Consider the following 26,597-nt stretch of genomic DNA (forward strand, 5'->3'; position numbering starts at 1 on the left):
AAACTCTTTTTGTTGCTACTTTTCTCTTATTTGTAAGGCAAAAATAGACCTGCTGAAGACCTAGATATCTAAAATATGCCTAACGTGAAGAGCAGTAGCAGCTATCTATCTATTATAAAATGTCCTTACATGGATGATCAAACCCTGAGCAACTGGTTAATGAGCAGGTAAATGTGAGCAATGAAAGAAGAATTGAGTTCAGTTGGTGGGTAAAGGTGCCAACCAATATAGACAAGCCCCTTCAGCTCTATTACAGATGTCATGGCTACCAAGTACACAACAGCTGGTGGGGATTAGATAACAAGCACTCTGGTTCAGAGATTAAGCTCCTGAGCTTTATGAGTTTACCAAGCTTTTTGGAAGAGTGACTGTTTGCTTGCTAGCTGGGTTTTCCTTCATTCCCACAGCTCTAATTATAAACAGTTGTTCACCTCAAGAGAAACTCTAGTCTACTCTTCCATCAGTGTCTGCACATAACTTCTGTTAGCACTGACAGGAATCACATGCGTGGATCAGAAGGAGAAGCCATGTCATTGTTTAAAGGCAACATTATGTTGAAAGAGAAATAAAGACAGCAAATTCTCAGTGTGAACTGAAATATTAAAGCCCTTGTTCATCAAGCTGAGTGTATATCCAATCTGTTCCACCTGGTGAGAGATACAGAAACAGCTTTGAAAGTACTGGGACACTGCATATACTTGCAACACTTGAACTTAATAGTATAGACCAATGTTGTGTAACCAGATAAATTTAAGGCACTAACTGTACAAGGTCCTCTCAATCCTTTTGTAGGTTTATTTCTACCTAAAAGGCTTGTATTTGTGGGATTTTCTCTTGTTTGCAGATTTCTGTGCAATTTGTTATTTGACATGAGTGGTTTGGGAAACTCTGGACTAGAGATAATGTCTTTTATATGTACCACCATATTAGTTCTCCAGCTTCAACCTTCCCCTGCCCCAAATGGTGTAAGACAGGCTCCCATCCTTTTCCCCTTTGCAGTGTCAACTGCAAAGCTGCATGGAGAAGACAGAAAAAAGGCCCAAATTAATGCTATCCCAGGATTAATTTAAGCAATTAATCCTGTGATACTGCTTCCTATGGTATGATCCTGGTAATAATCCTCCTGGCCCTTTCTTCCCGACATCATTCTGCAAATTATAGAACCGGACTGCCATGAAGCACTTACGAAAAAATTTCAAATAGCCAAGGAAAATTATACCCTGGAGAACAAACTTCATCCAGATGGGATCCATCAGATCTGAATGCCCTCTTCTCATGGATGAACCCCATTAACATTAACCGACTCTACCTCACAGACATGCACACGGTCTTTAACAGAAAATAAAGGAAGAAATAAGTTTCTGCATTAAAAAAAGAAATTAACTGGGAAATAATACTGTATTTTCTAAGAGGCTGGAGAGCACATAAAGCACTTTCTCTAGAACACAGTTTTATTTTTGATTAAAGACCCCGATTCAAAACCAGCCACAGGCTAAATTAATTTGAATCTATCCATTCATGATGGTGGCTATCATCATACGCTCTGACTGGAAAACGGTGTTAAGCTATTTTCTGGCAATATTTGAATAAAAATTCATTTCATATGATCAGCTTGCACCTGTCCAAATAAATAAATCAATAAACAAATGAAACATTCCAACATCTCATTGTTTACAGTGGCAGAAACTCAAATGAGCACCATTCATGCCCTATTGTCCAAGTCAAATGTAATTTGAACCCAACCGTATGGAGTTGAGTTTCTATTGTACCCAATGCGTGGTTCTTTCCTAACAGACTAGTATGAAGGTTGCTAATTATTAATAGCATGTAAACAGTTGCCAATGGTTCTTATGCTGCTTTACATACTTTACAGAACATTAATTCTGACCAGTTTCCAACCAACTATGTCAAGCTGTACGTAATATCTCTATATTCTCTATAAGATTAAAAAAAATTGCAGAAACTGATCAAGATTCATGCTTTTAAAAGCCAAGCAGCCATGACTACTTGTTAAATTAAACTGTTCCCTTCCATATATCCTGGCTTTTGCTTTGATAATGCTCTGCTATCATCACAACTACAGATAGTTGCAAAGAATTAAAAGGTAGAAATGATCAAAGTTGCTCCCAAAAACCAGAAGAATCTTTGTGAAATAAAAACCATCTCAAGCCCTTAACCTCCTTCACTTTGATTATTTATAAACTTGTTTATTTATAAACTAGTCCATTTTCCAACGTCTAAGGAATGATCAAAGTATCTTTCAATGAAGTGAGAGAAGTAACAGTAATAGATTGCTGTGAGGTCTGAACATTCATGATAGCAAGAAGAAAGGAGTGTATTATTACATTTGAAACAGATTTAAACAATTATCCTTCACATAGGAAACGCTTCCTGTGATGTTTTACAAAGATAAATATGTCAACAGTATTTTATATTAGTTTTTGTCTGTTTAAACTGGCAGTCCTGGTACACCAACAACACTGTGTATCATAATTTTGATTTGGTAAATCTTTAATCACAAAGTAATCACACTTCAGTTCTGTGCTCAGTGATCAGGTTCTGTCATGTTGCAATGCTGAATTAGTGCATATAGTATATGTAAATTAATAAAGCTGTATTCCAGGAGAGCCAGCATGTGAGACAACTTGGTTTCATATTACACAGAAGACAGATTACTTATATAAGCACAAATTGCATAAGAAAGCCACACCAGGTCAGATGAAATATCCATCTTGCCCAATATCACGTCTCTAATGGTGGATGCATAAAGGGAATTTTAAGACTAGAGGAAGCATACAGCAATGCTTCCCCAGAATGCTCTTCCAGCCTTTGAGAAAAAGCAGTTGAAGGACATCAAAAGACAAGGTAGCTTCCAAATTAAACTCAGTCCTTTCTTTCCCTCCCTTGGAAAAGCAAGGGCAAAAGACCATTTCTACACTCTCTGAATGTGCCGCATTAGTATGTCACAAATCCTGCTCATCTGGTCTACAAGACTGACTTAATTCTGGCACTGACCATTTCTGACTTTGTCGAAACTACAACAGTATGCTACATGCTTCAGAGTCTACACAAGAACTTGATCCTTTTCAGTTCAAATGATTACAGGACAACTGTCCGCTGCAAAGAGCCTTCTGCTAAGCCAGTGTTTGCCAGTGGATGCAACTTCAGCAGGTGTGACTCCTACAAGCAGAGAGCTCTTTATGATGCAATCCATATCCGATCTCCACATTCTCAGTCCTCCCTCCATCCTTGAAATCATCTTCTCGTACTCTCCCTGCACCGGCACATTGCCACAGCCACAGGCAGGACCCTGTTCATACCATTTATTATAGGCAAATTGGACTCCTCCGCAGACGGTAATCAGAATACTTCCCAGTTCTTGTTCCAAACTACACTCTTTCTGTCTCTTGCTAAAAAGGTTGAAGACTCACTCCACTTGGAATATAGCTATCCTCTCCTTTCCTCCACCAGCTTAGGCAATATAGTGTCTAAACGATGTGGCCAAACAGCTGTCAGAATACCTAAGCAAAGGCTAACCATTTTTAGTAGGACCATTTCAGAGATGGCAGTCAGCATCTACAGATTATTCCCAGATGGCTGCCCTTACTGGAGAAAGTCAAGAGGACTTAGCTCAGTCTAGCGAACAAAGAAGGTAAACAGGGCTGGCTATACTAATACAGTGAATGTTTTGTTAAACAACAAACAAGCTATGACTCCATGGCCTTAACACTCTTGTTAGTCTCCATGGCTGTTCCCTTTGCTGAGCATTTCCTTCTCCCGTTATCACACCAGGTACCTACGTTAACATCCCTTTAGGTGTGCTACTGCAAAGTTTGGTTCCAGGCCTTATATTAGCACTGCATCCCATTCCTGCCTGCCCCAGCCAGTGCTTCAGAGTTCTATCCCACCACATTGTCTTAGTGTTCCCTTTTAAGCCAGGCCTCCTCTTCACCGAAGTAGGGAACCTTGAAACGTTCACTGGCACTCCGATCCTATGGTGATACTGGCCATGTTCCACATGTGAGAAATCCTGGATATGCTCCAAGACAAGTCACCTGGGAGTTCCCCTCTACTCTTCACTAGGGGCAGCTTGAATGTCTTCCTCCCTCTTCTCCCTGAGGGCAGCACCACTACATGGTCTACCTCCTGAGAAGCTCTTGAACCAGCTTATACTCGAGATAAGGAAGCATTTTAAGGGATTTCTATGAGAATATTCTTGTACCTGTTATACTAACATGTTTTCAGTTTACTCTTAAGAATATATGTGGTAATTATCAAACAACTGTTAAAATGAGGATGTCTAAACTAAATCCTCAACATGCAGCTTTACAGTGACAGGCTTCTTGTAGTAGTTACTCTACTGCAAGTTCAGACCATTCACCAAACCAAAAGTTATATTAGAATTGCCCTGATTTAAATGACAGTCAGGCTTGTTTTAATGAACTCTGGACGGACAACACGCGATTGAAACAGAAAATATACTTACCCAAACTCCACATAAAGCTTTGCCCATTTCATTTGCCCTTATTTAAAGTATTTACCCATCAGAGAAACTACTGAAGGAACTGGCCAATTATATCTCCCATATTTATCCACAGAAAACTGCAGCTTGAACAAAGGTTCCAAGTACTTTCCAGTCACGCCAATATCTTCTCATTAAAAGGGGTTCATACCCTGTATTACAGATTTTTGAGGCGACTGATAAGATGGTAAGCAGACAGATCACTTAAGATGCTGGAGGACTCTGAAATGTGTACCTATGTCCAAAACAAGCAAATCAACTTCACATATGTCACTAAAAAAGAAAAAAAAAATCTTTCCATGACAATGATTAACCTCTTATTGTTTACATTACAGGAGAGAAAACAAGGGGATTGGCGACCCATTGTGATAGGCACTAAACATATGTAGTGGGAACAGTTCCTGCTCAGTGATCTTACAATTCAGTTAGAACCCAGACAAAAGTCGGTGTAAACAAACAGAGGCAGTTAAGGAAGAAAGGCAAATACATTATGGTATAGATAAGCTACATGCACAAGTTATGAGGGTTAAAATGACAAACACCAGTAACGATCCTCTGGCCTCTACCAGTTGGACTGGATTTAGAGCAGTCATCCAAGAAATAAATGTTCCATGTTTGTGAAAAACCCTGAAGTTGATGTAATTTTAGCATAAAAATAACTCTGTCCTCACTGCTCCATTTGCTCTGTTTCCACAGTTCTAAGACACAAAGGCAATTAATGTCCTTCATGCAAATGGATTATGACCGTTCATCATGCAATAAAATAGTAACGCTATGGCAAATAACGGTCTTAAGCCAGAGTCTGCAGTGCCAAGCCTGTGTGCAGTCCCTGTTTAATGATTTACATGTAACAAAGCAGTAAAATTCCCTAGGGGGATAATCAGATGTTGCTTTTTTAAGGTATGACAGTATTGTTTTTCTTTAAAAACAAGTGTATAAATTGTTTTTCTACTGCAGTCATTTCCCAGTTCAACCCATCTTCTATAAATCTATCTAGACTGTTTAATATTACTGTGCACAGCAAAGCCTCTTTCTATTTGGAAATTCACTACATATTCTCTTGTTGAAGTACTCTACGTGCTGCCCAGACCTGCATGGCATAGAAACACCAAACTCAGCATTTTAGTAGATGGGTTTTCTTCACGATAATCCACATGATCAGTACAGCTGGGGAACCTAAGTAACAAACTCGCAAGACAGACAAAAATCTGCACCGAGCCAGCTTTGCAGCCTCCAGTCACCCTTATTTTCTTAAACTGGCTTTACTTTGATGCTTTTCAATCATACCCACTTTCTATGATCAATAAAAGCGGCCAAGAGGCAAATTAGCAATAGCAGCACATTAGTAATTCAGTGCTTTTTGGTTTGTAAAATATATGCTCCTATGATGGGAAAATACACCCTGAAGTAGATGTGCATTAGCTGCTGCTTCTCTTCCAGTCACAGTTCTTGGTTTAAACAGAGCGGACTTCCCCTGTAATAAATCTAGTGAGGATATGTGAGATACTGGATGCTACAAGCTAAGCCCTCAGTCCTCTGTAAATGAATTCTTCCCCCTCTACAGAAGTGTTCCTATCAGTTGAAATTTTCTTGTAAAATTTCTTTTTTTCAGCTTAATGGAATCAGATGTCACATCTAGAGCAATTTTCAGTGGAAACATATGAGGATACATAATCTAATACAGCCCGTTTCTTGCCAACTTAATTATCAATACACTAGAATTTTTGTTACATACAGACAATACATTAGTGTTTTCAAGTCACAACGATGTGCCTGCAGAAGCTGTATTTCCAGGTCAATCTCAAGACCCAATACTTTATGCTTTTCACCATCATATCATAAAACTATTGTTCGAAGTACCTCGCACTTTCTGAATCATTTTCATAGTATTTTCAGCACTATGCCACATAAAAATTATGTAAATAATAACAACAAACCGGCAACGTAGTTGTCAAAAAAAATTCATCCACCTTATGGTTTGGATTTTTTTTGTTAAAAAAATAAAGCATTAGCAGTCAACATGATCTTGCGAAATCTGTATAAACAACAGAATTTATACGGGGAAAGACAGCTAAAGCAAGTTTGGACTTGTAAAGGTTTCCAAATGAAAATACTTGTTCCATATGCTTTAAAAGTTTCATTGCTTCCCATCAAATACCTTTTTTTGACTAATAAGTTGGGAGGAGAGGGCTGGGTTTCTAAGCATCTATCTTTTTTATTCATAGAAACTAGAGAGCTGCCATGCTGTATCTAAAAATCTTCATCCACAAATAGTGCAAAGGAAAAGTAAGAAATTCAAGAACAAATCATATTCAACTTTTTCATCTGAAAAAGAACTATTCTGAATGGAAAACTGTTTAAAGTGTTTAAATTTTTAAAGTAATTACTTATCACAGTTTTTGCCTACTTTAAAGGTTTGATTTGTGATAAGCAGGAAGAAAGCTGTCTTCGCTTTATGTAATTATGTATTTTGTAGCATTATGTATCTTTCAAAATGGAAGGAAGTACTTTTAGCTGGCATAAAAACATGCAACTCCAAAAAACCAGTAAAATTGTTTTAATTTACACAAGTTCAGTGGATGACCCTCTTTTTTCCCCTTCTGCAGACACGTATCAATATTAGCAAACTGTCTTACGCTTGCCTATCATATTAAATAACTACTGATTTAAGTTAGAAGGATTTCTGTGAAACTCACTCAGTCTGAGGGTACAGCTCCGTAACTGTGTAAAACGATCTAAATTCAGGCTGCTCTCCTTTCTACCCAAACTGCACATCTCTGCTCTGACCCCCTCACCCATCAGCGGCATTTGTGTAACAACAATGCAGTGAGCTGGTTCAGGGAACTGGCAAAAAATGTGCCTACAAAAAAAAGGGATTAAAAATTTCATTTTTAGTAGCTAACATCAATGTTACAGTGCTATGCATACAACAAGTTCTCACCAATGACTATTAAACAGAATAGCTGTGGTCTAGCCAAATTTATTCCAAGAGTACAGAAATTCATCTGATAAGGAGTACTTAAGACACATCCACATAAAAAAGCCTAAATTACAATTTTAGCCCACACCCACTAATTCACTCCATCAGACTGCACATGCTGGAGTAAATGAAGCCTCATCTTCAAAAGCAATTTGCAGAATTACTTGCTGATGTTGAAGAACTACTTCAAAAGTTTAAGTGTTATGGAATTTTACTGTTTTTTAAACAAGCCACTGTTTAAGCTCAAGAGGAAAGAGGAGTTGTTTGTTTTTTTTAAACAAAGGTTGTAGGATTTCATTATTAAACTATCCAGAATGTTTAGTTTAAAAGCATCGTGATTATGAATAATGGTGCTTCGCAGTTTTTAATCTTACCCATATTCAAATATTTCAGTTAAAAAAGACTGTTTTTAGTGCCTCTGAGGAATCTGCATCCAAAAATACAGACTGGTGACTCTTCAACGACCTGCAAAAATGAATTTTATGTCCAAAACTCAAAAACTACTGTTGCTAACTGGCTTTCATTGACAATAACTTTGCAAGTAAAACTAAGTCTAGCAAGGTTCATGGGGACAACTCATCCTACTCATTAGCACGCCAGCTCAAGATGACACAGCAGCTTTAGGCAATGCAAATCTGCTGTGCTCTGTGCTACCCGCTTTACATATAAAGATCCTGAATGAGAGATTAAAGGTGCTCAGCTCTGTGTGACAGCAGAGTCTTTGAGGCATGGACTTGATTTCCCATCTGAAATTAGCTAGGAGACATTGAGTTACTTCTTGAAGAAGTCATAATACATATCAGTACAGACCACACCAGGGATACCTAAAGAGACATAAAACCTAAGGTCACAGGCTATAATTTTTACAACCCATATCAATTTTCTCTTCAAAGTGAGGGTTATTCTGGTAGGAGTTTGCAACGAAACTGCAAACAGATGGTTGTGCCAATAGAGTTTACTGTTCAAAGGTGCAAGTTTTTCACACTTTAGGAGGTAAAATAAACAATGGAGAACACATTAATTTATTCAACTGTTAATGCAATACTGGGCCAAGCCACTTTGTTCATTTTATGTACATCAACTGCCAGAACAATTACAACTAAGATACCTGATGTGTAAGTAAACTTTCTCTTATAATCCTCTGGAAGTTTACTTTTCAGGTCACAGTTTGTTTTTTGTGTGTACTTTTCAACAATGGAGTTGTTGCAGTTTAGTAGTTTAGCTTGGCATTCGACTATCAGTAAGATCACTTACCTTTGAATGAAATTTATAAAACATGAGAATTAAGCATATATGAATACATTAAATTAAGTCAAATCTCCGTTCCATCTCTGTTTTTCTGCTTCTCATGTACCTCATCATTAAGAGCAACTGCATATACATATCAGATGTGCTTTATTCACAGCAAAACATAGTAGCATACTGAAATCTATGCTATAAAGAATAAGGATATGGTGCTTGCAATAAGAAACATGATATGCACAGAGGTCGTATTTATGACTCTTCTCACTAACTTCATTTTACTACCAGATCAGCATACAATTTAAGATCATAACTTGAGATACAGATGGGGCTCTTCTAGTGCTAAGTTAACTCCAATAAATTCTATCAAAAGTAAACAATTGCTAACAGGCAGAGATTTCAAAAACAAGCTGCTATTAGCATATTTAATATAAATGACAACATTTAAATCAAGTGTTAAACTGCTCTGTTACTCCTATCTAACAGGCAGAGATTTCAAAAACAAGCTGCTATTAGCATATTTAATATAAATGACAACATTTAAATCAAGTGTTAAACTGCTCTGTTACTCCTATGTTACTGCTCTGTTATTCCTATCATATTATTGAGTTTGGCTGCATATATTTTCAAAACTTTCACTAAATTGTGTTTTCCCTCAAAACTCTGTAACAACCTTTCTTATTTTGCAAGGAAAAAAGGAATATACACCTTCCAGATTTCAAAAAACTCCAATCACTACTTTTTCTTAGTGATAGTGAAATACAAAATCTGAAACTTTGACTAGACTTAGTTAAGAACTATCTTTCTAATTTACAAAGAAAGATGATTTAACAGTGGTGATCTCATTTGCAAATTGTGCATTTAGTTGATACAACAGCAAAGTATTTTTCTGTAAATAAGCACTGCTCTTTAAAACAAACATATTACACATCTCACACAGCCAGCTTATGCATACTTGCTGAAAAACCACACAGGTCGTTCAACTGGTATTTGCAGACTCTTTTCCCTATACTTTTTCTGATAATTGTTAAAGAAAAAACTCATACGATTTGCAATAACTGACAATTTGCAAAATTATGTATCAAAGAGACAAAGGAAAAACTCCCTTTTTTGCCATAACGTATGGTCAATCTGATCTAAATCAGCACTGCCATCAAAATAGTATCACCCTCTCTTCTCTTGCTTTCTGCACGGTCTCTTGTGTACAAACAGCACAAACATTTCTGCAACCACACATGGAGCCACAGTAACAATGTAATCTGGTTAAAATAACCTCAGCACGAGAGGTTCTCCAACCTTACCCCTGGTGCCATCGCATCAATGTAGGTACCACACAAGAGACCGGGCAGCATGGAGATAAAGACAAGTTGCTGGAACTGGAAGGAGGCAGAACTGTTTCTTTCAATGGCATTGCTGGCATATGCTGGTTTAACATTGGCAAAAAGCTATAGCCTCAGTTAAAACCTAGCGAAGTGGCTGAGTGATGTTATCTTTTTTTTTTTCCTTCCAGGATAAGTGTGAATTGTAACTGTAATTTCATAGCTTACATTCTACAATCCTGATCTGGCAAATAATTAAGGACATGCTTGATTTTTTTTTTTTTTTAGTTCAACAGGATTGATACACATATCTTCGAATTCTGAGGCTCAGAAGCCAGAAGTAATTGAGACAACTGTCCTAGGAAAAATCGTGATCAGAAAGTGCAACATTTTGTTTTCTCAGTTCCATACCAGGACAAGCAACAGTGATAACCAGGCACATAAACATTAAAAGTACATCCCCATAGAGCAGGAACATGAAATATTTGATACGTTTTTTGCATACATTATACATCCAATGAACATTAAGGTAAATGAAAAATAAAATTTCTTAAACAGCCTAAGAGGCTGAGAAACATAGATTCAATTTTCCAAAATTACTTAAGTATTAAGGAATATAGAATACTTCTTGAAAATAATTAAACTAACTCTCCCATTTTTTCCCTATAGAAAGAGAAAGTTAAGTTCTGTCAAAAGTCTTGCCAGATTCAGAACAGCATTTCTGCTCAAGAACGTGCAGATGTCATCATCAGCAAGAGTTGAGTGTTTATGGCACTCTCTGGTGCTACAGAAGGCACATCTGCTGGCTCCAGATCAGAGATTAAATGCCAAGGAATTACCCTAACCAGGTGGCTACTGCGAATTCTTAAGTGTTTCTTGTTTCATTTCTTCTTCTAAAACTGTCCTGCTTTATATACATTCTCACATATTCATTGAGTTAGACACCAAAAACACACAAAAAAAACCCCAAAAAACAAAGCAACAACAGCAGCAAAAAGGACTTTGTAGTTCGCTAATAAAGACATGAATGGGGGGAGCAATTTATAATAATAACTCATACGAAGTAAAACATCTGCTAAAAGAGAGATTTCAGAAAGCACTCTAACATTCCATAAACTTCTCTTTTAAGGCACTCACTTCAAAGATGGAATATCTGCATTTAAAGACTTCACTCTGAACTTCCATTATTTCAGGCAAATGGTAGAATTCATGAATGAAGGTTAAATATCTTTATCAAATTCCACCGCAGAATATGACATTTTTCAAAATTGTGATATATCTCCTAGGATGACAAAGCTATTTCTGCTCTGCTATCCGATGGAGCCTGATACTTAGTGAAACTCAATGATTGATTCCTCCAAGTTTCTTCTGAAAAATGGCACTTATGCACCTAAGTCACTAAAGACTTTTCCAAGTTACTCCATTTTACTGAAACACAAGTAAACTATACAAAAAAGAAGCTTTGTTTAAAAATTTTAAAGAGACCAAAAGAATGAAAAATATCTCTGGGGAACTTCTCTCTTAATCTTTTCTAGTCCATTGGCAGCTGACTCCTTTTGACTGAGATAAAGGGCCTACCTGGGGAGTTTCCGACTAGTGATAACCAGCAATGGACTGGTAGAGGAAGTAATTTTGCACTTGACATAATACAACAAGACCAATTGCATCTGTGGTAGGATATCTTCAGAACAGAGCAAGATTCAATATAAACTACCCATAGCAATTCACTAAGTCTGAAACCACAGAAGGTGATAAATCTCACTTCCTATTCTCAAATGTCTTCCTTTACTCATACTGTACACTCATTAGTAAAAACATTCTTTTAACTCCTTAGAAAAAAGGCTCTCCAGAACGATATGCAGGCTCTCTCCAGAATGGAAGAGATATTCCACTGACTTCACTGGGATTCAGGGCTCTCACCACATCTGAGCAAGCACAGCAGGGAAAGAAGCAGACATGAGCATAGTCAGTGGAAGGAAAAAATGAATCTTAAAATCATCAGTCCCAAGGCAACCAGTACGCCTACAAGCATAATTTCTCCTTTGCTACCCTAGGTCATGACCCTTATTCAAAAGAGGAAGGAAAGAAACTGTCCTTTCATCATTAATTTCACTATGCCATTCAGGAAAACAACACTGAGAACATCATAAAACCACAGTTTAAGTTGCCACTAGTATTTCAGCCAAATGTTAATCACTACCATCAATTGTCTAATATTTCTCATTACCTCTTTAGTCATTCTAACAAATTCCACTGCAACTTACACATGGGCTGATTACAATTTTCTCCAGCTGACAAACAGGCAGCAGAAAAAGAACCTCTCCCTCTTCTGCCACAGTAGTGGACCATTCCATTTTCAGGACAGCTGCATTCAAAAGCTATGCAATAGATAAATGTTAGTGCTAGTTTCCAAAACAAAATTCTATTTCCATTACAGACCATTGTCATGTGAAGCAGAACACTGATAAGAAAAAGCCTGTGTCTATTACAAACTGTTGTATTATTAAAAATTGGATTTAAAAAAAGGAATCTGTAATGCATAACTTCTGCCTTAAGTTAGTTGGTTTTGCAAATGCACCTGTAAAACAATAAATAGCCTGGGTCAGATACATACAATGTTTACAAATAACTAACAAATCTATTCATCTACTTGTAACTTACGAAGGACAAAATATTTCTGATGCAGAAGTCAAAGCAATGCAGGAACAATATAGCTCAATGAACTGTACACCTTGCATCACACACAAATCTGGTACACGCCAACAAAGAACCAGCATTAACAAGATTAACCAAGGTTAGCAAGCAGTACTTAGGAGATCCTAAGTTTCAACAAAGTTGGGAACAAAGCCAGGTGCAGCACCGTGGTGTCTCCATGGTGAAATACAAGTAGGGAAGGACGCCTCCTACACACTGAAGTCTCATAGGAACTCAAGGTTACCACTTACTGCAAGTGTTTTTATAGACAAGGTCTAGGGATTTTTAGCATGTCTCTTCATTAATACTGAATACTGTAAGCATGTCAAAACTATTTACTGCTGTTTCTGTTGGCTCCTTCCACAAAATAACAACTCACCTTACCGTCTCTTATCTCTGAGCATGCAACGACAGGAATCCAGCCTATACGTATAAACCTTAAATCTTAGGCAAAGAATGAAGTTTACAAATTTGCTACACAGATTCAGAAGAACGAAGGACTAGCCTTTCACAAGAACTAAAGACAACTACACATCTTTTTTGCAAGGGCAGGATACACTTTTACACTTTTTTAACTAAAAAATATACAAAATGTAACATTGCAGAAAGTTGCTTCTTTTCTCTTTCATCCTTTCCCCAAGGCATACACATTAGGTATGGTTTGTAATATCACTTAGTGCAACACTGGAAGGCATACTCTATAAGGGCTGTAGAAGAATGTACAGACAGAGGGGGAGGAAAACACAGTGTCAGCTTGTTGGTAGACTTCAAACCTACCTATTACATTTCATCTCTTTTTTTAAGAAATACTTCAAAAGTAAATATTCCAACAGTTTTTCCTTTTAATAAAATGATTTCACTGACTAGCTTGTTTTCAGTTGCTGGGTCTGATTAGATATCTACTTCCCCCCCGCCCCAACATAATTCTTACACTAAATCTTGACATTCGTATTACTACTTATACAAATTAATCTTTCTCTATGGAGTGTACCATAATCCTGTAGGGAGGCTCATATGTTCCAGTGATTCTTGAAAGAGTCCAGCCAAGAGGTTTTAAACTCCTAGACAGATCAAAGAGAAAACAACCACACAAAAAGAAACAGGGCTGTCCCGACTGACAGGTGAACCATCTATCTTTGAACAAAGATGCCTTACAGAAACACAATCAGGTGTCATATTTGGAAGAACTATCCAGTAAAGTACTATAGTAGTCACTTCTGTACTAAGGATTATTGACCCTGGTTTCACTGAATAGGTGGCCAACGCTTTCATATTATTCTTTAACTTATCTGAGCGTGACAAATCAGACAAGGTACTGATCAAGTTTTAGCCTGTACAAAGCTGCAGCACTACGAAATGTTGTTCTAAAGAACAACGCAAACTTTGCAGACAAAATAAGCCAGTAACCATGTAAAACTATAAACAATTCAGTTTGGAGACATGGCTCAATTCCTTAAAGCATCGCTGACAGGCTGTTCTGCTAAAAACTACCTAGAGAAACTGCCTATTTATGTCCCATATTTTAAAGTGTCAGAAATCTTACAATACTGAAAGCAGAGTACTAAGCACAGACACAGATATAAAAATCTAGGATGGACTTGTCAAAAAACTTGACAGCCAACTCATCTTCTAATACTGCTGCTTCAAGTTCAACATACTTAAGTCACCAAACAATAATAAACATCTATACTAAAGCCAAAACAAAGCTGAATGAAGCTAGCAGCTATACTTTATTTCATCAGTTCAGAATAAGAACATATACAAGAGCTGTAGAGGTTCAGATCATAAATATGTTTTAAAATTATTTACAACGTTGTACTCTACGCAAATTTATCTGTTTCCCCTGTTTTCGCCACATGTTGACTTAAGCTGAGTTTGTCAGAATGTGTAATTTCTGGTCAAATAGCAGACTGCAATCACAGCAATTCAGTGTTTACTTTCTAAGTAAAAAATCTGTTAGTCAAATTGCTTGGGAATTTGCCTAATTTAGGATGAAGTAGAAACAATGTGAGTGAAATCCTGGCCTCACCAACACAAGCACCAAAAACATCATTGCTTTCAACACAGTTAGCATTTCAAAAGTGTATACAAATATATACTAAAGAGCATGAGATATGGCCTTTTATAATCTGGAACCTTTTTATGCAGCAAAACATAATGTTACTTCCATTACAAGTTCACAAATATCATTTGGTAATTGTTGCTCAATGATAAAAATAACAAACAAAAATGAACTGTATTTCAGGTTTGAGTTTCAGTAAGAGACAGTTAGCAGAGAGGTTCACAGAAACTTTTAAAAACCTTTACTCATCTTGATGTGATACAGTCAGGAGAAAAATGATGCTCAACTATTACAGCTAACTAAAACATCAGCTAAAATGACAAATTTCACTGATGAGAATTGTTAAAATAATAACACTAAATTATCAAGTTCTAGGCAATGTTGTTTGCATAGTCCGTCTTCCTAGTCTCAATTTTAAATGCACTTGTACATCATGAAAGCCTTTCAGAATCACTAATAATGTTATACTTTTCAGTAACATATACCATTTCCAAGCACAGGATGTGCAAATAATCCAGTAGTTGCAATCATCCTATATCGGTTCTTGGCAAAAACAATTTTCTTCGTTACAAATCAGATCTAGATTCAGAATCATGCATAAGACATAGCTGTTTAACTTCAGAAGGAACTCATGAATTAAAATTGAAACTACATGTAACATTTCTGAAATTTTAAGATGAACTAATGAATAATGTACTGTATGCTTTATTAGGTTGCTGAAGAACTCTTGGTCTTTTAAAACAATTATTTGTATTTGCTTACTAAAAACGCACTCCGATCATATGCAGTCTCACGCATCAGAACAAAAATGTGGCTCAAAACTATAAAGCTCAAATTCTCAGTGAAAAACGTTGTTTTCTATGTGCACTAAATAATTTATTCCAATCAGGAAGAAATCTGCTACACAACTCTAAAAAACACACTGTTCGTTGACTGGGAGGACTGCAGAGGGAAAAGAAAGGGGGGAGAGGAGAAGAAAGCGAGAGGAGCAGGTTTCAGGAGACAGTTTCCTGGGATTACTGTGTAACATACAAATGCACTTTCCAGAGAGGGGACACATACAATATATTTAATATGCTGCACCATAAAAAGAAATAACTATTTTTAAAAAATACATAAGAATTTGAAGCACTGGATATTAAAAATATCAGAGAAACCATCCCTGAATACAGGCAAAAGAAAATTAAAAAGCACAGTAACCACCACATACATTTTCATGCTTGCATATTTTTCCTCCTTACAGAAGGAGGGAAGAAAAATAAAAAAAAAATCATACACATAACAGAGGGTCACAAAAGCTCTGAAAGAGATACTTAACACAGGTTCCTGAGCAGATGACAAGCCATTAGGCTTTCACCTTTAGGCATTTATGAGGATTTGATGTCTCTTTTATGATATCTCCATTTTTTTAATTAAAATCTACAATGTGTTTAACAAGCAATTCTTCCGTCAATCTTTGATGTGTTTTACTTATAAAGCAATGACAGTTTTCAGTTCAGTCTCCTTAAAGTTCCAGAGAAACCATTTTCCACTCACTTGCTTTGAAAGCCATTAAAATAACTTGATGAAGAACAGCAGCAGGGGGCTAACACAAGCCAAGGCTTAGCAACAACCTTTAGATTTTTCTCCTAAGACTTTCTCACAGACCCTCCTCACAAAGATGCTCAGGGCTTTTCATCCTGTCCCTTCTCCCCAGCCTCCCCCAAATATCAGTTGAAAGCGACAGATGCAACTAGCTCCAGGTTTTGCCATTTTCTTAATTTCACTTTTACCTTTCAGTTTGAAAGACTGAATTGAAATCTAATTCCTATAGCAGTGACCAACTCCTCATCATCTTTCCTTTGGAAAATAAATGATAAGCAGAAACATTCAAGTAGCAACTTGGAAACATCTTCTAATCAGTCATCTATTTGGAAGAGAGCACAGGTACAAAGGAATGCACCTGTTCCTTAAAAGCCACATATAACTTGCACTGAATTAGTGACTAATTGATTAGTCATTACATAAAAGTTCTATGTTTTAGTATAGTATTGCTGAAACCTTTGTAATGGCAGTGATCCTGTAACAGATTAAAAATTAAGATATACGCAAAAGAACTACGTAAGCCAACTGCCAAAGAGTCCTTAACCACTTTTTTAGAAGGGCAGCTCCTTGTAACAAAGCCCTTCAGTCATAGTTTCATCCAAATGTAGAAATTAGGATTTCACAGAAAACAAAAATATTAGGATAGCACTTCACCAAATCAGGATCAGTAAAGCATGCTGTTTTTCATCTCTCTCTTGCTGTGTTCACCACCATTTTATCTGTTAATGTATTATTAGGCTAACTTCAAATACAATCTTTGATTACTAATTCTGGGGAACTTTTTGAACTGAGTGACTTCAGTGCTGTCCTGATACCTCAACTGTTGTATTCAAGTGATTCCATTGTGTTCAAAATGTAGCACATAGCATTTTTGCAACACAAACAGCTACTTTTACAAAACAAGGTTATAAGACGCACCTATTCACCCCAGATTCCAGCTACAATTCATTGTTCTTTTAAAAATTAGAGCTACGGTTACAGTACACACGGCTAGGAACAAACAGCGACTGAAGGAGGCCAGGCAGACGTCTCTGCATCCTTAAGGAGAGAGGCAGCACATATGAGAGCTCTGAGGTCAGGAAAGACAGATGGTGGGCATTTCCATTACAGCTAAGTCACCTCTTGTCCTTAGACAGTGGAGCTTTATGTTTTCCAGTTGATGACTTCCACAGTTTGTGTTTCTACTCAATTTTTAGCAAAGCTCGTATTTCCTTTTACAAAACAGGAGAACATATTCTGGAATAACCTCCTGGATGTCTGAGAACAAATCTTACCCACTTTCTCAGAGTCACATCAACCATCATACCCTCCGCATACCCCCTTTCTGCTAAAGTAATATGCTATGAAAGTGTTAATGTGAGGTCTGTTTTTTCAGTGAGGTTTTCTGAAAAAAAAATAAAAAAATAAAAAAGCCAGAAGTCTGTGAACCGACCTACAGTCCTATAAGAAAACATACAAAAAGTTTCTGCAGGCTTTCTGCGGTAATTAAATCACAACTATAGGAAAAGGATCCAGCAAGAACTGAAAACAAAGAAGTTCATGAAGTATAGAAAAACTATTCGAAGGAATAGTTACACTTACGCATAATTTTCAACAAGCACACAATCACATTACAGAATTGGAGAAATGTAAAGGTGTAAAGATCACACAAGATCACTCAGCGCAACTCTTTAAAAGAGGCAGGATCAAATACATGTTACGTGAGTGCTATATAACACACGTCAGATACAGAAAATACGACTGAGCACAATCCACTCAGAGCTGCCAAAGAGGCTGCTCCATCATTCATACTATTCTATCATTCATGCAGCTTTAGCTTTAAAGTAAACACTTGTAATATATTTGTAATAATATTGAAATATTGTTGTACTAGAAGTAAATGACCTATAGTTTGTCACAAATGCTACTGAACAATAACCATTTAATTAAAATCACCACTTGTATCGCTGCCCTATTATTTTTCACGTATTAATGCTTATTTCTCCAGGAGAGTAAACTTTTCCCATATTTTCTATTTTCAGGGAAAGAACATCTCTCACCTTTAGGAGTTTAGCCTCATTTCCCTATAATGTATTCATCACCACTCAGCACATCTGTCCTAGCAAATCCCATTTCCTGTTCTATTCATGAGGCTCAGCAACCTGGAGCTTTAGTGATTGCCGCCACACTTTTCCCATGGCCTTCTCACCTCTCAACCCCCCCACGTACCCCACTCCCATTGTTTATCATCTGTTCTCCCCTGCTGCAAACTGCTGTCAGATGTTCACTTATCCCTAATCTTACTCACTGCCTTTGATATTCTTTCTAATCCAACAACCTGTCAACTGAGGCATCAGCCCATGTCCAGACCAGCTGCTCTGTCACAGGCCGTAAGATTCCCTCTCAGCTCCATGAGGCATTTAAAGGATTTTGACACAGCAACCGCAACGTGAAACAAATAATTAATGCTGTTTTGATCAGCGATCACGGCTTTAGTGTGACATTAGCTGATCGCTAAGAAAAACTGAGCTTTAGTTTGTTTAAACTTTTGTAAACTTTTTTAGTGTATCAAGAAGATTTTGATCAGTGTCTGAAGAAAATTACTATTGGAAACTAAGTAAGTTCTTCGATACAGAAGATTTGCTTTAGTTAAAAATTATGTCAAAAAAGTAATCTGAATGCAAGTCAGACAGGCAGTTAACTTTATACGCCTGCTGTGCAAAAAGTATTTACTTAAGCACCATCAACTCCTATATAAAGTTTTCAGAACACAGGAGCTGACCTTTTATGAGTTATAGCTGAGAATACAAATGCATTTCAAATATGGCTGCAGCCCAGGTAATATAATTTTTTAAAACCCACGTGAATTTTCTGGAATATAATAAAGTATATTTTCATTCCCTATAGATATCAAAAACTATTCTTCTACCCAGACACTTTAGAGAATATTCTCACGTACAGAAAATGTCAAATTTTCATAATATTCAGATTTGCTATAAACACTTAAAATGTTACAGCATTCATCTGCTTTAAAACACACCAAATACACACAATGTCAGAGCTGAAATAATGATTCAGAGAACAGACTTTTTTGTACTAGGGAAAAAAGTATCTGCTATCTAAGCAAACATATGTATTTTGAGCCAAACTGAAAAATAAATACAGCATTTAGTAGCTGAAGCACGTGAACACTAGTTTATTTCTCGGATCTAGCTGCAATTACTACAAAAGTCATAGTGCTAAAAAAGTAAGAAAAAATGCTGTATACATTATGGTAGCCACATTTCACACACAAAAATATAATAAAATCGCAGTGTTGGATATTATAACACGGTTCATTCACTGAGAACTAACCATTTTTCATCCTTAGGGCTTGTCTATATCAGGGCATCAAGAAAATTAGTCTGATGAACTTGAATTCTGCTAGTTAAACTCCATTAAACCCCTATGTGGACACAGTGATTCAGTTTAGTTTACTGCTCCCTTAGGGCATACACTGGAAAGTTAACTTGGATGAAGGCAGGGTATGAATTCAAAGTGCAATCATACTTTGAAAATAGTTTAACATAAACAGAACCAGACTCTTTGTTGTAGAATGAGACGTGGAGTTAATCAGGAAAGTCATGTGTAGACAGGCCCTTGCAGATGAGGCTACTCGAGTGGTATTGTCAAAATCAACGGTTTTCCAAGCTCTTCATTTGCAGACGTGCAAATATCTTCCAGTGAAGCTGCAGACCTTGTGTAGCACATTAAAACCTACTGATAGTTGATCTGCTTTTCTTAGTTGACTCACGTGGACCACCTACAAGTAGTCCAACGGCCATCTATGAGCAAGGGTATCAGAACTTGAAAAATATTAGTTTAAGCTAACTACAGCTTACACACTTCCTCCTAATACTAGCTTTCAACTTCGTGGCTATTTCACAGTAACCATTCAACTCCCCGGCACTCATTTAATGTCACTAATAGCTAGAACATAAGATTTCAGAGCCCACTTATCTAAGTGTAGATATATTTCAGCTCTGTGCAAGGATGGTACAAATCATGATCCACCCAGCCTTACACTTTCCAAAAAGAGATATTTGTTGTCATTAAGTCTGTTGACTTGTTGTATGAGTGATCTAGAAATGTCAAGTGTACTCACTGCCAACTAATTTCCATCTATTTACTTCAAACTACCCTATGTTCTCTTGTTGAAGCATACTGTATATATAAATTAAGACTAATACAGCACAATAGTCACTAAAACAAAGAAGAGTACTGGGGTTCTTTTCAACTACTTCTCTTACCTGCTAATTCTCATTTCTGCCTTTGGTAATTCTTAAAATCTCAAGCTAAAGTAACTTGTACAACTTTCCAAAATTGTGTTCAAGGTATATAGCAGAGCCACAAACAGATATGCTTAGATTCCTTAATTTCTTTTCTTAAACTTGTGCCTTTATTGCAAAGAACACTTCCTCTAGAAGGAAGTATGCATTCCCTCAGGATCTAACTCCCTAATGCTATCATTGCTAAAACTTTGTGTTTCCTTTCTTTCATGCATATATATATTTAAAAAAAAAAAAAATCACATGGCGCTTCAACCATAATTCCCTATTAACATAGCAGCCATATTAGCCAGATCAAAAATATGTCTCTTCAAGCATCCTACCTCTGACAGTGGCCAAGGCGCTTGAGGAAGAATATACTGGCAAGATACTCTCAACTGCCAGCAATTTGCAGCTCAGCTCAGGGACTTCCTAAGCTAGAAGTGGCTCGTTTGTACTTAAAAGTAATATTATATACAACATAATAGATCAGAAAAGCTGAAGAAACTGAAACAAATTTTGCAGAGAAAATACCATCTCCACTTACTGCACTACTCCTTTGAATAAGTGAATTACAAAATAAACGTCTTACTGGGTAGCATATTTCCTATTACCGGAGCCTTCTGAAGAGTCAACAGAAGAGCGTTACTAGTTTGAACAGGTAGCTTAACACTGTTTACTCCCTCAACAGCATCATTTTTAACTGTCAAAATAGAAACGAATGTTTTACGTTCATAAAAAAGTAGATGGAAGTTCCAGAGAATATTTCAGGCAGCTGGGCACATTCATGTTGCTATTACCATATAAAAAATTCTGAATGTAAAATCGGATTGTTCTTAGAACACTGCAGAGCTTTGCTCTTTTCACCTTCAAAGTTCTCATGACATAAGTGATGTAGGCTTTGCCTCTCTTCTGCATGCACACAGTTCGTCGTAGAATTAGTCTAAGAACTCAAGTAGAATTCTTGTCTATTTCTTGTCTAATTATAAAACTTGAAGCTATTACAAGTTAATTCTCTTAACATTGAATGAAAACATAATGCATTAACATGGAATTACAGAGAACATTTTTCACATGTTTAACTTCAAAATGAATGACTCTAAACTTTAAATCAATAGCGAAAAAGTGCTGCTCAGGCCATGGACTACTCTGAACTGTGGAAGCAAAGTGAAGCTCACAAAAGAGTACAAATTTACAGTTACCGATTGTATGCTTAAGTCAATATGCAGAGACAAACTTTTCAAGTTTCTCCCATATCATTGAAATAGATGCCCAGTCACCATTCCACAGATTTTATATATTACCTTATTTACATACATACTGGGGAAAATTAATGACAGCTGCTATTAGTCTAGCAGCAAACTTCTAAAAGAACCTGGGCAGAATGCATGCATGCATTTATATACACTGCAAGGAAGCAGTGGCAAGTACTCCCTTGCCAGAACAACCTTCAAAAACAAAGCTACAGGAGTCTGGGCTAGATCCATAAAGGCTTTGATATGCAGGCTCTGGGCAAAACTTGCTGTAACAGCTTAAGAAGCTATCCCCCCAGCTGATGCTCTGCCTCCTCTTGAAGGATATTGTCCCCAATATAGAGAATATGCAAAAGCACTTCACTTGGTCCTATGCAAAGCTCTGCTGTTTACCTTAAAGTGCTAATGAAGGCGGGGTTGAACAGGAACAGCAGAGAAAGAAGGGGAACAAAAATACTTTCCCTTCTGCTGATCCTCAGCGGTGATAACCACTAGCACCGTGACAGACAGTTGCACACAGTAACATCTTAAGTTACTGCAGCAAAATTCACCCGAGCTCTGACTGTCAAAGCGCCATATTAGGGTCCAAATCCAACACACCGAAGCACAGAAACCCCTGCTCAGCTGCTGATTAAGTCTATGTTGAACCCAGATTCCCATTTCGGTACTTAATCCCGCCCAAAATCCTGACCATGCTGCTCAACAGTTGCTCAGAGCTTATTTCATGCCTTCGTCTCAGCACGACTCTTAAACTTGGTATTTTCTCGTCTATCTAACATATAGTCCAGTGCCTGGCTAACATACACAAAAGAGAGCTGAAGATTTACACACAAATGTGTTTCCCAGCAGTGAGAGCACTCTCTTGTGATGTGGGAAGCAATATTAATTGAAGTAAGGTCTTGCAGCCTGACTCTACCACATCCCAGGGAAATGCCCTAGCCCTTGGGCATAGAGTTAATCTCTCATTAGCCATCCCTCTGGTCTCTTGAATAAATTATTTATGAAAAGCAGAAAAACTTCAATAGAAAAAAGTGAAAAGAGTTCCTGGTAGAGAAGACAATCCTCTAGGAGGTGATATATGTTAAAACAAACAAACAAACAAAAAAGCCACTACTTTAGACAACAAATCAATTTGCACTTTGGGGGCAAGTACACATTAAACCCAGCCAGATGGCTATCCTATATATGAGCTAAATGAATTCTCTTCTTTCTGAATCAGGCAGAAAAAGAATATATAAGCAGGGTTCCTACTGACAAAATGAACAGCATACTCAGCAGGCTACGTAAGGAGCCTTGTCCATCTCTCGCTCTCCTCACCCCTCCCTCGCTTAAAATAAAATATATTTCTTGATTAAAGGCTCCGTTACCAGGAGAGGGTTCGCAGCTAAAAATTCCAAGTGAAACATGAAGTCCATTCTGAGCAGCTCTTAGATGCCTATTTTGAAGAACATAGTTTGAAGCTTTACCTTACCCCTCTGCATTTGCCCATACTAAGTCTGTCTATAGCCTTTTTATTCCAGTGACTCCCTTTACTGGGCTTCTCTTTCTACCTTTGTACTGTACAAAGGCTGCACAAATTACCAGGGATGTGTCTGGAGCCAGGCTTCTCCCCATAACTTGGATGCCTCCATCCACTTATGGTTCAAAGCCCAGAATTCTTTCATAAGGGTGTACACCTACTTTTATTCTTTGTGAGAAATATGCAGAGCTCATTACTTTCATTTAAAAAAAAAAAATGGTCAGAGGAAGAGGAGGGGAAAAACCCTCATATGAAGAGAGCTCATGACCCTCAGTTACAACAGCAGATCCATGGCTGGCATGAATTCCTATAACTTTAGGAGCTCCTAAGAACTATGATAATCATCAGTAACTAAATAGCCAGAAACCTACAGTGTCCTCCTGCTCTTATAGTATTTCTATATATAACCAAATATATCTCCAAAGATATAACAGCTTCAATCCAAAACAGAACTCAAGCGTTTAAAACACAACACAGGCAAACTCAAGCACAAATCTAAAAAGACTATGCTGAAATTTTATCTACCACGAAAATAACCTCCTGGCTTGTACCTACAATTCTGTTCCTTCATGTGTCCACAACGCCTTGTCTGAACATCTAGATGCCCAAGCAAAACATTCAGCTGGCCTAAATACCAATCAACTCTCTAGGCCTACAATTTTGAATGTGTTAAGCGCCTCTGACAAACAGACAGAAAAACAGACCGAAAAACAGCTAGACTCTGGCTCCGCTCTTGCTCTGGTGTGACCACAATCTTTAGAACGCACATCCAAGTATGGGCTTAGAACAGTTTCCTTAGCATTCTGTTTAGATTTAGCTCCTCCTCGCCCTCCCTAGAAAAAAAGCCCACAGATCATCTTGTATCTCACTTAGCAGTAAGAAGAGGGAGGTATGGATAAACATTTAGCATGTACAGTAAGGTAGTTGACCAGACCTGCTGGAAAGCACCAATGCGGTATTGCCAGTTGCAATGCATGAAAATGCATCCATGAAAATGCATGCATACTGGATAAATTTTTAATTTGCCATCCTTTCAAGGATCGCTTCATGCTAACTTGCAGAGCTCTACTGGTCTGCAAATCAGCTAGAGCAGCAGTGATTTACAACTCAGTGGGATGTAGTTTGCATGGATAAGGCTAGACTTGCATGATAAACTGTAATATAAATCACCTATATTTGAACGTATATTTAACTGTTGAAGACCTAACTCTTTCAGCTAGAACCAAAGTTACTTCCAAACAAGTACTGTAATTTTTAGATGAAGTAATTAAGAATCAGTCCTGTAATGTAAGAGTTCATGAACGCTCAGGGATAAATCTTAAAATCATATACTGTTTATAAAAATCCTCTGAGTTTTCTGCTTGTAGAAAAATACAAAAAACAAACTAATGATGTAAAAAAACCTGCATTTCATTTTTATACAACCTTGAACAGAGGAATCTATGCTTATTTTAGGAATACACTTGTTTAAAAATAAATTTCAAAATGACAATCTAAGCCTAAACTATCATTCAACAAAATTATTTTAAATGTAAAAATATGCATCAAAGAGTCTTCTTCAGACTACAATGAGCTACAGGTCACACAACCATAGCGTCACAAAAATACCTGTAAGACCACCTCAAGCCTTCCAACTATGGCACAATGCCACGTACTGTGTTAAGTATCAAAACTAGTTTATAACAAATGTCGTTATTTAAATTTTCCTTATTTCGATTATTCTACTATTCAGAAAGACTTTCAGTAGATTTGGACTCAGTTTAGCAAACAGATGCAGGGAATTTGTGGAAGGGGAAAACTAAATTCACATTAAGATGAAGCACCAATTGGGCACTGAGAAGCAGAACAGTTTATTTTTCCAGGTAGTGAACTAAAAAAAAGACAGTTGTATAAGGGGAAGATCTATCTATTCACCATAAAACTATTAAGATCAAGGGCTAGTTTTAAATCATTTTCAGTTTCAGGTGAGTGGAGGAGTCTTCAAAAATTCTTAAGCAGATCAGGCACCTAACTCCCTTGGATTTTAGGTACCTAACTGTTTAGGTATTTCATGGGGTTTTCAGCAGGCCTAAACACTGCTGAAACAATTAGCCAAATGACTAAAAATATTTAGCATTTCCTTTCGTGAGTAAGTCAGTTTCTAAATGCAAAATGTGTTTTTAATAAACTTGGGGCCTGTCTCCAGGTCAGGTGCTGACAGTTGTGCAGTCATTCAGTTTACGCTCACAGTAGGCTGAACCCAAGCCAGCTTCTGTAGAGACGCCATATAAACTATATTTTACGTGTACATTTTAAGACAGTGCTCTGGCCAAAAGAAACAATCTCTGCCCTCAGTCAGCCCCCAAACACTCATTTCTAGCCACCACATTACCAGCACAAGCACTTCAATTGAATCAGGGACCTTATTGGTCTTTTAACCTTATTTAGGTTAAAACTAACTTCTTTTTCTGGCTAGACTAGATTAAGTTTGATCGGGGCCAGATCCCTGATCCAGCTCACTATGTTGCTGCACAAACACTTGTACAAGAGGAGAGAAAATGAGAGCAAGCAGCAAGACATGCAGAAAGGGCCTGTCTACCTCTTTGGGTGGCGATGCTGGTCTACGTCAATTCACAGCACGTGAACGTACGGCCTGAGCAAACACATCCTTATTTCTTCTTTAACGTACTCACCGTTAAGAGACTTGTATTTAATTAAAAGTAATTTTATAACGATGATTTGTACATTTTAATTGAGCCTTGTTTTCCATGTAAATACAGCATGACTCAAAAATGAAAATAAGACCTGTCATTTATAAAATAAGCCAGCAAAAATTCAGAGGATGAAAAAACGTTCTCCAGGTTTTTCTTCTGATACTTAAAAAGAAAAAAATGAATTCAGTGTAAAACTTAGAGCTGCTTGCAAGTCAAAACATTTTAATTATCCTAATCAGCAGGAAGAGACTTTCCTTAGGAGAATAAAGTATGATTAAAAAAAAACAATTAATCTGCTTTTATGCAAGCCATTCAAGTTGCTTTTTTCTTTTTTCTACCTTATCTCACTACTGGACTTGAGCACACCTCCTCCATACGCATTCCCTCTTCTACTTTTTAAATTGATGTCTTCAGAAGCAAAAAAAAAAAAAAATAAAAATAAA

General features: G+C 37.1%; 1 protein-coding gene across 2 annotated transcripts in view; it reads right to left on the reverse strand.

Annotated features, from left to right (window-relative positions):
* NUDT14 (nudix hydrolase 14) overlaps window positions 1-26,597 on the reverse strand; it is a 63,227-nt gene that overhangs the window by 35,458 nt on the left and 1,172 nt on the right. The window lies entirely within an intron of this gene.

Source organism: Struthio camelus, chromosome 5 (assembly GCF_040807025.1).
Source record: "Struthio camelus isolate bStrCam1 chromosome 5, bStrCam1.hap1, whole genome shotgun sequence".
Classification (NCBI taxonomy): domain Eukaryota; kingdom Metazoa; phylum Chordata; class Aves; order Struthioniformes; family Struthionidae; genus Struthio; species Struthio camelus.